Consider the following 13,673-nt stretch of genomic DNA (forward strand, 5'->3'; position numbering starts at 1 on the left):
CTGTGTGCACTGTGTATATATACACTGTATACAAACACTAAAGAGAAAAAAAGAGCCAAAATGCACTTAATACAAATCCCATGATTTAGCCTAGTTCCATAATTTTAGGATTTCTGATTCATGCTTTTTGAATGCATGGGTTTGGCAAAATACCATCATCATAACTAAGCAACAGCTTAATAAATGAGTCTAGATGCACTACCAGGCTGTGGAATGCAATGTCAATAAATACTAGATAGAAAATTAAATTCAAATAATGAATAAATTTGAAGAAAATTATAATTTCAGAGCTATATCATGAATAGAGACAGAGGGAAGGGCCTATTGCTTAGTTACTCTACTTCCCTTACACACAGCAGAAATGTGCCATTGACGTTAATTAGATCAGGATCTAACCAGCAATTAGCAATTTAAAAACCCCATGCCTTTAATATATTTATGTAATAATGGTTACTAATAATTTACTTGGGACAAAATAATCACTGGAACTTTGGATATTCTTTTGCAAGGGAAAATACATGTGAAGAAAAGTTTTAAAAATCCTCAAGGTAAAATATTTGGGGTCATCAACAAGCTGACAGTAACCCATGCGCCCATTAGTTCTGTAACATCTGAAAAGCATTTCTGTCCACGTCTACAATTTCATGCTGAAACATGTATTGCTGCTGTACAAAGAGCCACAAAATACCCATGGTACAGACATGGGATGTGGAATCCAACACAGAGTGGAGCACAGTCATATGGATTTCACCTGCCCTAATTCTAGCAGCTCTGCAAAATCATGCTTAATCATCCTTTCCATCACAGTCCCAGTGCTTGGCGAGAGACCTGTTACCAATTGCACCACCTTCTCAGGTAGGTCCCTTGAGGTCCTCTGGGGCAGATGAACTGCCCTAATGCATCCAGCCTCTGCGGCGCACAGGGCTTCTCATTTCCACCAGTGGCTTAAGAGTGAAACTTCCCAATTTTTGCTGTCAATCTATCTTTCTCCATATTTTCATCAACAGACTGTTCTCTTTACCTCCTTTCTTGCCCTTTCCACTTTTTTGAAAACAATTTCTCTTTATTGGTCGTATGATTCAATAAAGTTATTCTCTTGATAAGTGTGAAAGGTCTCTTTCTTCTTGCCACCGCAGTGTGTAGTTCTGCAGCTCCCTATTACCACGGCTTCCGCTTCAAACTATCATCTTTAAAGGTCACTTGTTTCCTTACACTTGCAGTCAAGTCCAACAATGATTTAAAGACACCTGAACAAGCTCATATTAAAATTACCCACGGTGCAATCATAAACAATTATTAAGCAAAAGAAGAAGAAAGCAAACACGCTGCTTTCTGAGAAACCAGTACCAAAGATATTAGTTAAAATGTTAAAGTGTATTAACCAATTACACAAACCCCTTTCATATTGCCTTGCTTCATTTCAAACATGGCACGGGCTATTTTGTCTGTGAACTCAAGTGGAACAAAAAGCTGCAGAATGCAATTTGTGTCAGGAGCCGGACTGCGGAGGGACAACTAATTCTAATTAGTGCAAATTCCCCACGGGCCACCGAGAGGCCTCGCACAGGAGCTGCCGCGGCCGCTGAGCCCCTCTGCCCACAACAGGTGGGCAGGGGCGCCTGCCATAGCCCTGGCGACAGCTGAAGGCAGCCCCTTTGCCGGACACCCCTAATTAACGGCGTGCTTGTCCAGCCTTTGAATGTGATATCTTTTAATATAGTTCAGAACAGGGGAAGGTTGGCTCTTCTAATTGGTTAAAATTAAAGCGTTGGAGGAGTTTGCCAAGAACCACTGGGCTGCAATGACGTTCTCATGCAGCCTAAGTCTCTTTGCCTATCAGTGCAAAAAGGATACGGCAGGGAAAAGGAATTACCGGGGGGGAAAAGTCTTGGCCATATGATAACACTGGTATTCTAGTGAGCACGTCCTTAATGCAAAATACTTCTGCAACTCATTAATATTCAACATTCGATGCATATCAGAAATAGGATTTTAAAATTCTGATTGATTGTATGAAATAATGGTGGCGAGGAAGGCACAGGTCAGCAACCTATTCGACTTTCCAGCTAAACCTCATTTTGAACAGTTCAGTCTAAAGCAAACTCAGGGTAAGACAGGCTGCCTGATTCCCAGGCTGCTTGATTCCCAGGCTGCCTTCCGTCAGACCTGCTCCCATTCATGAAAACTGCTTCTGCGATAGCACTGCCAGCCCTAAGGAGAGAGACGGCCCTTTCGCCCTGCCTGTGGGAGGGGAGGGAAGGGAGAAGGTGCAACAAGATTTTATAAAATATGCCAGTTAGAAATGTTTTTAAAACAACTGAGCAATGAGGCATACTTCACACATACCAGGATCATCTCATTTGCAAAGTCCTTAACAGCTAAACACCAGCGAAAAAGTTTGTTTTAAGCATGCTGAATGATGTACATTGAGTTATATCAGGAAAATGCCTAGCTGTTAGACATTTCAGCAACTGGGCGTCTGACACATGAACTGTAAAAAGCATTTTACTTGACTTGCTTTTCTTCACATACCCGCCGCCAGGAAGCTATGGCAGATGGAGAACTGGCAAAGCCTCCAAGGAGCTCTCCCCTCACTTCCCGGCAGGCTGATGCTTTGGAGTGGTGCTGGAGCTATCCTTGTGTGCTGGTGCAGCGACCCACCATGTGCTTCTGTGTGTGCTGGACTCCACGCTGCCCAGGCCAATATATTTTACTCAAATGAAACTACCAGCTACACTTAACAGCTATTCTATACGCCTCTGCTCCTCTGCACTAAGGGCTTTATTTAGGGACTTTGATCCTTCGTCATCGTTTCACACAAGTCTTAAACTAACAGGGTTTGATTCTCTGTCTATATTACTCTTATTTTTGCTACACATTTCAGCTAAAAACACTCCAGAGGGGTGTGCCAACTACAACTATGTCACAAGAATGATTTTATTAAGAAAATGCCTCCAATGCTACCTAGTAGCATTTTCCACTACTATTGTTTGGGTTGTACCAGAGGCTAAAATGTGGCTTCTTTTAATAACACATTTGCATAAGTTGATCTGAAAGATCCCCATGCGATGACATTACTCCAGGGTTGGCCTGTCATCTCAGAAAAGCCTGAGGTGCTGGTCCCAAAGAGATCAAACTCAAGAATTAACTAGTCTTCATAAAGCAGGAACATCTCTACAAGCAGTAAAACAAATGATTATCATTTCTTTTTGGCGATGGTCTATGCCAAGCTAGAGAAAAACAGAGCTTTCAAACACTGACAATCTGGTATATTGAAGTATGACCATTATTTTTTATTTTCCACATTTTTGGTCCAAAGACAGTTCTGAGTAATTGATTCCCATAATGAGCTATGGTTCGTTAGTCAATTTAATTTATAATTGAATTGGATGGATGTAACTCTGTGTAAAATTGTCTCTGAAGAATCTGTTTTGTTCGTCTGTTCAACTTCTGACAGGGATGGAAGAAAATCTAAATTATTCCCTTCTGCAAGAGGGAAAAACTCAGAAAGTCTCAGCTTCCCTTGTGAAATTAAGACGAAAAATATTTTTAATAGTTGCCATGCAAAAATAATATGGCTTTACTAAAATTTATACAACCCTGACAATTAACACATTAATGCCTGGAATGAGGGCTTAAAATGAAAATCAAAACATGGGCAAATATATGAATCAGCAGTCCTGTCTGAACAGCTGGGAAGATCACTCGAACAAGAATGAAAACCACAGACAGATATTTACTAGTAAGCCATGCCTTATTTCTTTGCAAATACTGCAAAATCTGGAGAATGTGCTTCCCCATGCCTTTATACTGATATTCCCATGATACAAGTTCATTGGGAAAGCCTGATGTGAAGAATCAGACCCAGCGGGTTAAATTTTTCTTCTGTTTACAACTTGGAAACCCAGAGTTGCTCCCATTGCCATGACATGCGAGAGTGCTCTAAATTCAGTTTGCTTTTGTAAAGAGATTTGGGAATCGCCATTCTACCCTCTGTGGGCCTTCTCTCGGCCATTGCAAAGTTCATGCAATAACAGAGCAGTATATGAGAATGACTTCTGCTTAGGAACAGAGGCAGGGAAGAAATACCTTGGTTTAAGATTTTGAAGATGAACATGAGGTTCCATTTTTAAGTTAATTTTGCCCTGGGGTTCCTTGGGCCTCAAGACTCACATACAAACCCACTTTCATTCCAGAGAAAATATTCAGCTTCTCATCGTGTGCTGAATATACTTCCCTCCTAATTTTTCATGTCTAAAGAGAATCATTGAGTGTCTCTGTCTCCATTACTGGTCTTTGCAAGACATACCAGTATTGAAAGATACATTTAGCTTACAAGGAAAAGCAAGTGAATCAATTCATTCAATATTTGTATTTTTCTATAAAGAGATATAGGTATTTGTCATCGATTGTGCGTTAGCAGACATATATGCTAGCAGTAAAAGAACTGCTACACTATTATGTAAGTAGTATTTTTTGTAATCTAGCCTCATGCAAAAGCAAAATATACATTCTCTGCTTGCTGAAAAAATAAAGTGTACGGAGAAGCATTGCAATGGGATAGGTGATGATGATCAGCTATTATCAGTCCCAGCAGGCACATATTTTTTCTTAACAGCCGCAGGACTGCTGCTCTGAAAGCTAGGCACAAGGATTTTTTAGTTCAGAGCATTTCACATTGCTTTTTAGAGGCAGGCATGACACACGGCTGCACAAACTCTTATGGCCTCCAGTTAAGGGGTCGCTTAACAACCTCATTTGTCTACTTTTGCATCAAGTCCCCAATAAATTCTGATGGGCAACAGGCTCCCGGGCTCCTTATGTTATCCAGACAATGTTTTTTGGGTTTTCTTCCTTTTTCTGTAACTGTAATAGCAGAAGTGTTGAGTCCAATCTTCATTATACTTCAGTTTGTTTATAGTGTTTCCGACCTTTTTTCCACTAGCAAGTATTTGCTCTGGTAGAAGGGATAGGAGGCAAGTCTAGTGACTGGTCACACCTACCCACCTATGCTGAAGTGAATGAGGTTGTAAAGGTGTAACTGAGAAAACTTGAACTATTACAGACACTCAGGAGTTACCACAGGCTGCTTATTTCTGGGCTATGCCGTATGGATGTAACAGCAGACAGAGGTTGGAGCTATTGAAGACTGTTCTTATTCTTAATTACTACATTCTGGCTGAGAAATTCCTTAATATAAGTAATTTTCAGCACTGTAAATGCACAGAGGACAATATAATTTGTTTCTAAAAATGTTAAAGCTGACATCAATCATTTATACATAATGCACAAAGCAATGAGGGCAAACTCTTCAGTGCAGATAAGAGATGTCACACTAAACTTATGTTCCAAGGCAGTGGTATCAGTTACGATCGATCACTTGGTAGCCAGTGGAAGTTACATTTTTACTTTAGTCTTTAAACTCTTTTGACTGCACTACCAAAAGTATTGTTTTAATCTAAAGTGCTAGATCAATATTTCTGATCAATAAGCATTCATTTCCAACTAACAAGGACAATGGTTAGTGGATTCCTTTAAACATTTTCATTTCAAGGAAATCTCCGCTGTTCTAGAAATCAGATCTCTAACAAAGAGTACAAGAAAAAGGAAAAAGAGCACAAATCATGGCAGAGAACTTCTAGATAAATTCCTCACAACAATTTTTCTTTCTCCTATGATGCTACATCAGTAAATACTCCGTATTACCTTTATATTTTAAATAACTATAAAATTCAACAATATTACCATTAATTTCTCCCACCAAAGCATACAAAATCCAAACCACAAATAACCAAAATGAAACAGACACACTTCATTGAAAAAGTGATCTCTAGTGATAACAAATCAACAAGCACTGCTTAGAAAAGTACCCCTGCCTCACTTGGTAGAAGATCTGGTATACTTTCCATGGGCTTTAAAGAAATTCGTCCACTTTCAGCACAGATTAGTTTAGCCCCAAGAATGGCAACCCTTGATCTAGCTGGCAGCCAAGAGCTTATCCTCTTGAGGGTCAACCTTTCTTCCTGGCCACAGACCGATCTTGAGAACTGACCTCTCCTCCCCTATTCCCTGGAAAAGCCAGACACCATCTTCCCATAACATCAGGCTCCCTCCCCTCTTAGTCCTGGCTTTTCAGAGCAGGACACAATTCTGCTTTAAATGTTCCAGGGACTCTGATACATGTTAAAGACACCTTTGGCTACAGAGAGTTTAGGACTTTTGCCATAGTTGTGTGTACAGACTACTCCCTTTTCTTTTACAAGCCTAAGAGATAACATGTTGTTTTCAGTGCCTGCAGCTGTGCTTAGCAGTTCCCACAAAACTCAACATTCTCCAACTTTCCATCACCCCTACACAATGATTTGCATCTTCTCACACTCTCTTCTCCTCAAGACACTGGCTATTGTTTACAAGGCAAGAAATAATAAAGCTAAAATTAAAAGCCAACTGGATTCCCTCCAGCTGGGCTGTCAGCATCCTATGCTGCAGGAACTACATGCTTGGAGCCCTCCATCCCATTGTGGCAGTCCTGGCACTGAGGTGGTGGAAGTTGTTTAACTAGCTGTCTGCAGGCACCTCTCACACAGGATCTAAAGCCAGGTTCCTGCAGCCACCGCACACCTCCTCCATTGGAATCTTCCCCAAAGGATGGGTTCTGAGGGGACCTGAAGCAACAACTGGTATGCCCTGTGCCTGGTCGCCTCTGCCTACGCAGGGGCAGTCACACAGTGTCATCCTGTCTTAGGTGATACTTGCTTTAAAGCGCAAATCAGAGCAGAGCATAAACCCTGTGCTTTACCTTCTCCTTCACAGGTGGTGACATAGCTGTGGTTTGGACAGGGTGCAATTAAAAATACAATAAATACTGTATTCTATTGTTCACGGAAGCTTCATTTGTCAACTTACATCTGTGGTGTTGCTTTAGGTTTTGAATCAACCCCAAAATTTAAAGCTAAGTCAGATAATTTATCTGTTTTAATTGGTATTTATCATAACCAGTGACTTTCATCTGAAATTCCCCCAGAAATAAATCAGGGAAGATTTGCTCAAACACATGCATCCCAATGAACTTTATGAGGAGTCCGGGCCAAGCTCCGCGGTTCACAGCATCTTTGCTCTTAATTCTATACATGAGATATAAGGGAAGCCAGCTACTAAAGTGGGTTGCATGCAGATTACACTTTTCTCACTGGGAAATGATGGGAAAAGAATTTTGGCTCCATTAAATAAAAAGTGTCCCCTCAGACAGAAGGCTTAACACAAAATGAATGGAAGGTCAAACTTTTGTAAGGCTATTAATCTGTACTGCGACTTATGCAGATTGGAAAATATATGAGAAATGTAAACAGAGCGTTCAGTCTGCATTAGATAGCAGGAGATATGCAGAGTCTGAATAGATAACCTTTTGTGAACACTGTGAAGCTGGATTTTATGTGAGAGCTGTATGAGTCCTACTCTTTATGGTACCTATTCATCTAGTACAGTACTCAAGTATGAAGGAGTGGGCGAAGGAGGAAGGAGAAGAGGAAGAGGGCAGCTGGATAGATGCATAAATTTACCATAAATGGTAAAACTCTCATTGACGTTAACTAAGCCAAGAAATTGCTGTATTGCTTTTAAAGGCAATACAGCCAAAGAGTGATATGGGCAACACAGGACTTTGGGCAATACTAACCTACATGAAAAACTGGCACGTTTACCAACATCCAAAGTCACGCTAAATCTTAACACAATCTTATACATCATTAAATGCATTTTCTATTGCATTTTACACTCTATTTTGTTCAGTTTCTTTCTCCCAAGCTATTTTGGCATTGTTTTCCCTTCTTCAGGTGTTCTCAAGCCACAATTATTCCCTTGTTTCAAAACACTGGTTCTTGTTCATTTATTTTGCTGACCATGCATTTTCCATCATTCACTGTAGTCTTCTCAGCTAGTCAAAACATCTATTTTTCTATTGTTTTATTTCTTTTATTTCTCTTCTTCCCCTTTTTCTTTTCCAAAAAGACTTGTTCCTATCTGTTATTTCTTTTGTTTGTGTGGTATTCTCTTAACTTACACATTGCTACTTCCTTTTTCACTTTTTGTACTTTTCCTACTTGCTTTCTGTCTCTTACTTCCTTCTTTACTCCAGTTCCTAACAGGAAGACTCAGATTTGGAAGAAATTATGTGAGATTCTGTCATTGTTTAACCATTTTCAGAATGGTTTTAAAAGCTTAAAAGTTATCAGTAAGGACTTTCTTTTATTTTTCTTTCTTGCAGGAAATAGCCATTTCCTCTGGGCTTTGACAGTCAACATTCCAGTTTGGTTAAAATCAAGCAAGTACTGTATCATCTGAACAGTCCATACCAGAAACTGATCAGCAGAACTGAGTCAACTCCTCGCTTGCTTAGCTCATATCCTTTTCTGCTTACAACTATTTTCCCACCACTACGTCCCTTAAAACCTTCACGTATGTCCTCATAACGTCACTGTATGACTAAAGATGATTCAGTAGCCTCCTGTCACCCACTCCAGCTAGGCATCCCTACAGCCTAGTCCAGAAGAAAAAGATGCTGGGTGCTTTCCGCCCTTCTAAGGTCTAGGCTTCTAACTCAGGTTCTCTGAAAGCACCCAGGTTTCCTCTTCAAGGGCAGTTTAGCTCTCAGGTTCCTGTGCTGCTCTGAATTGCAGTTCAGTGAAATGTTTAAAAGTAGTATGAATAATTCTCTTTGAGCTTACTACCTACCTGGCATTCTGCAGGAAACACTTAGACACCAGTGCTTTCTGCCATTGCTCACATCAAAACAAAGCAGATGGAAAGGAGGCAGAAGAGGAGCTAAACTGTCTACTCCATACAATCTGCCACAGCTCTTCTGGAATCTGAAGACTGCTACTAGCCTGTGCACTGGAGTTTGGGAGCGTCACTGAGCTAGGTACCTGAGGTACGACACAACTAGAAGTGTGTACAATACACGCGGCATATTAAACAGCTGATGTTACATGCTTTGGGGGAATATTTCCCCCCAAATAACTGTGGGAAATATTAATTATTTATGGAATATTTGCATAACTGCATAATGTGTCTAGATATAAATAACAGATTATTTGCATAACTGCATAATGCCACTAATCACGGGAAGAAAAAAAGAACAAAATATTTCTGGCATTTGATCACACTATGTCATATATGCTCTGTGATTCCTCTTCAAGCTCTCCCAGAGAGAAGCCAAAGCAGAACTAAGCTCTGTGCTTCTGTATTCTGTAAGAGGAACAACAGGTAAATTTGCAAATCCAGTCTAAACAGTGGTCTAACTGCAAGGCCTTGCAAACCCCTAAAGGCTGGGTGGTGTTTTGCACAGATTTGTCCAAAATTGGAAGAGAAAACCAGACCATGTGCACAATGTGTTTAAGTTTCTACAACAAAAGTCACACCTCTGTCATCCCTCCTGAGTGATACTGTCACAACTTGGTCTCTTAGGCAGCAGTTTTCGTTCTTACATCAGAGTGCTTTACAAGGGGAAGAAGTACTGTTCTGCAGATAGGATACTCGGGCCCAGGAACAGAAAGTGACCCTCCCAAAGCCAAAGAGCAAATCAGAGCTAGAATGGGCATTGCCAGGATTCCCCACTGGCCTCTGCACCAGGGTGCAGCTCACCAGACATTAAGAGATTATGCCTGACTATTTAAATTTGTGCTTGGTGCATGACTGCTTTGCAGCCCTGGGCTGCTCTGTGCAGACCTGCCCACCTTCCCCCATCCAATAAACTGGACCCTTTGTGACCATCCAACCTAGTTTCTTTGCAGGGGGTGAGACCAGCTCCCTCTCCTGCCCAGAGAAGGCAGAGACACTGTGCCGTGGCTCAGTGGCACGTAGGCTTGGGTGTTGGGCTAGGGAGACAGGCTAAAGGTGGGCCCAGGGCTATGGCTCAGCAGAGCTACGAACCAGCCTGGAAAGGGAAGGCAGCCCATGCCATGCAGAAAGGTGTTAGTCCAGAGGGATATCTGTGTGTGCATTCCTTCTCCATGTCATCAGGGAGCTCAGAGAAACACTGGGGTAATCCTACTCTAGCTCAAAGGCATCAGTAAGCAGAAACAAGCCTGAAAATACGAATTGAGTTTTGTCAAGCTTTAATATTCCCTAATAACCACTGTTCTCTTCTCTGTTAAAGATTTCCTGATAACTGCTGTTCTTTTCTCTGTTAAATACCATTTACCTCATTGCTGGAGCTTCTACCACACACAACACTGACTTCGTTTTTAATGGTATTTTGGTCTAATTTCAGAGCCTGATTTCCCAGTACAAACTCAAGTAACAAATGTATAATTATTCTCATAAATAACTCAGCACCTTACAGTAGGTTTCAAACAAGTTTCCCCACAAGGCACAAGTGCCCTATATTAAATTCTTTTAAAGTGTAAGTTGATTAAGGTAAAAATTAGTTGTTATTACCTTATGGACATTTTCGTTTTCACAGCATTTCAAAGCTGGTCCTATCAGGAGTAGATTTGTTGCCGCCCACTGGTACAATGATCAGGAAAATTAATAATCATGTTCAGTCTGACTATAAATCATTGTGGTACAGGCAATTAATTTCTGTAGAAAAAATGAAAGATCTATAAGTAGTATTATTGTGTAAACTACACGTTGTGAAAATTCAGATCCAGCACAGGCAAATTATAAGACCAACGCTCCTAATTTCAGTGTGTGATAATGCTGGGTCAACTGAGGCTGGACAGCCAGAAGTTCTGATTAAATAACATTGGCAACTTCTAGCATCTTAGGGTTGTTGTATGTGCTTATGATTCATCTGTAGTTCTTGAACCCAATACAAGCATACATGCTAACTTACAGAAATAAGTCTGGACGAAACGATCACAGATATGTTTTTTCATACATCTACTGCTAAAATGAGGCAGTTTGTTGCATGTCCTTATACCCCTGACATTTCACAGGGCAGATTTCTATACAGTATGCTTCTTTTTGGTTAAGGCCATGGTGGTCCTGGTGAGAACAGAAGAAAGACGATGTGTATGCATGCAGACTACCATGTGACCCTTATAAACTAGATTTATCTTTCTCTACCAACACATGCTACAGTCCTGCAAAGACATGTGTCTGCCAAAAGTCAAATAAACGTAACATCACAGCCATGAAGTTTAGTATGTGTTTAAATGAAGAGAAAGTGAAGCAGTTAGAAGCTCAACATTTTTACCATCTTAGCTATTAAGATGGTACATCCTGTAGCACTATGAAAGATATTGTTATAGAAGACTGAAACTTACTTTCATTTTTATAAGTCAAATGATTTAAAAAAATCTCTGGATTTGAGTTTTCAATATTTAGGAAATCAATCAATCAAAGCTCACATACCACAGAAACAAATAATACCTTGCCACCAGCTTTCAGTCCATTAGACAAATTATTCTCTAGGGATTAATTTCATCGAATTCACCCTACCTGAAAACATTTGAACATTTAATAATACCTTGGACTGGAGGCTACAGGCTGGATGAATGGTAAAATCTTTACCCATTCGTTGCTGGGTTTTCAAAAGCCAGAATGAAAATGTGTAACAAAAGAAGTAAGCATCAATGGAAATGAAAAGAGATAAAATAATCCACAGTGTGATTATTCACATAGAAAAAAATTGAAAATTTGTAAGTAAGTGTTTTCTAAAGATTTAAAAAAGATGGATAGACTTCCTTTTTTAGACACTTATAAAATGTCTTCAACTGCTTAATCCAGCTTTGAATCGAGTACTTTGAGCTATAAGTATCTGGACTTCACAGGGAAGTTCATTATTGAAGAACAGCACATTCATGAATAAGGAAGCTCTCCCTCAGAAAGTCTTGCAGGACATTTTTATTAGTTTCTAAGATGGAAGCAGAATGGACAAATCATTATCTGGCACATGGGGCTCCTGCTCATTTCATAAGAGGAAAGAGAACTTAACAGGCCATAGGAACGGCATTTGTCATTTACTAAATGGTCAGATGATGCATGTGTAAAAGCGAAACTATGAACTGTACTAGGTGTCCCAGAGAAAATGTACCTAAGGACTTCACTGGATGAAACACCACACTAACAGAAAGCTACTGCTGGTAGACAAGAAAACTCAATTTCCTCATTAGGAAATAGATGTAAGTAATTCAGGGATGTGATGTTTTTCACTGCAATATACATGATGCATTAAATACATTTTAAATAGCTGAAGGAAACTCCAAGGAAACGTACCTGCTTCCACAAAGATCTACATAGATTTTTATATTAATATATGGGATTTTGGACCACATTGCTGTCCACAATGGTGTAATTTTTTGACTAAAGAAAAGCATATGCTTAAGACATTGAAAAAACCACAGAGAAAACTCCTGGCTCTTCCAGTAAACCTGCAGTCAAACTTAACAAGATGGCAGAAATAAATTTGCTTGTCACTTTGTGTCTTCCCTTTTCTTCTCCATACCACCAAAGGAAATTTAGAACTTGCAAATGAACCTAGCTGTGTCCTTAATGCATCTGAGTAATGATTCAAATAACTGCTGCTAACAAAATTTTGCAATTAGTCAGCAAACCTGGAGGCTTTACCACGCAATCACTGACATACTTCAGGAAGTACAAAGCCCGTTCACATGCCTGAAGGAGTGGTCTGTGCTTATACATGTTGCTTGTACTTACACAGGCTTAGTGGGCCGGGATTGCCCACTGTACACAGAGGTCTGAAACTCTCACATACCACCCACATATGCCCCAAAACCTGCTGTGTACTGTTAAAATGGAGCTAAATGCATTCTTCCATTTGGGTTTCAAATGACATTTTCATTTTAAATTTAAGGATTGAGCTATAGCCAAATCTGTGTTATCATCTAGGTTTATGTGGTCATTACAGAGCTTTGATAAACATCTAGCCATATCATATAGATGAGTGTAATCTATCTAATCTATCTGTCTATCTCCTTGCAATTCTTCCCATATACGGGACATAAATCTTAGGCAGGGATTTGAGGATGTATTAGGATAGTATCAAAAGAGATGAAAATCACAGCTGTTCCAGCTAAAAGCCCTTCCTGATTTGTTAAACAAACATAAAACTGAGTTGAGAATTTCCCAGATTCACCTGGTTCAGCTGTATACAAAGAGCAGTTAAATTAAATGATCTTTCTGACAAAGGTCAAAAGTTAAGTGTCCCTGGTTACATGAGGCCTCGTGCCTAATGGGATGATAATCCAATTCTGTGGCATCTAGAAAGAATCCTTCTCCTAGTTATTAAATATGCATGTCTATCCCAAGCAAAATATATTGGAGCAGTGAGAAGTGGAGCTAATATACCACACCAGAGTAGAGTTGCAAAAATGTCAACTTGGAACAGCAGAGCAGAGAAAAAAAAACAAACTAAACCTCCCACAGACAGTTCCAAGGGGTAAAAAAAAAAATCAGAAAATTGTTTGCAAAGGCAAATGCTCATAACAAAACCCAAAAGAGGACCACTCTCACAGGGAAGTTACGCGACTTTTCCCAGGAAATGTTTATTCTAATTTTGATGTAATATTTTAATAATCCCATTAACTACTAGTAAAAGAAAGAACAGGAACTTCATCTGGCAGGGTAGTAACTCCACATCAGGTTTTGTTTCCACAGACAATCACCCATATTATCGGTAAGACTTTCCTATTTTCATGCAGATACATCTG

This window comes from Gallinula chloropus (genome assembly GCF_964237585.1).
Source record: "Gallinula chloropus genome assembly, chromosome: 6".
NCBI classification, from domain to species: domain Eukaryota; kingdom Metazoa; phylum Chordata; class Aves; order Gruiformes; family Rallidae; genus Gallinula; species Gallinula chloropus.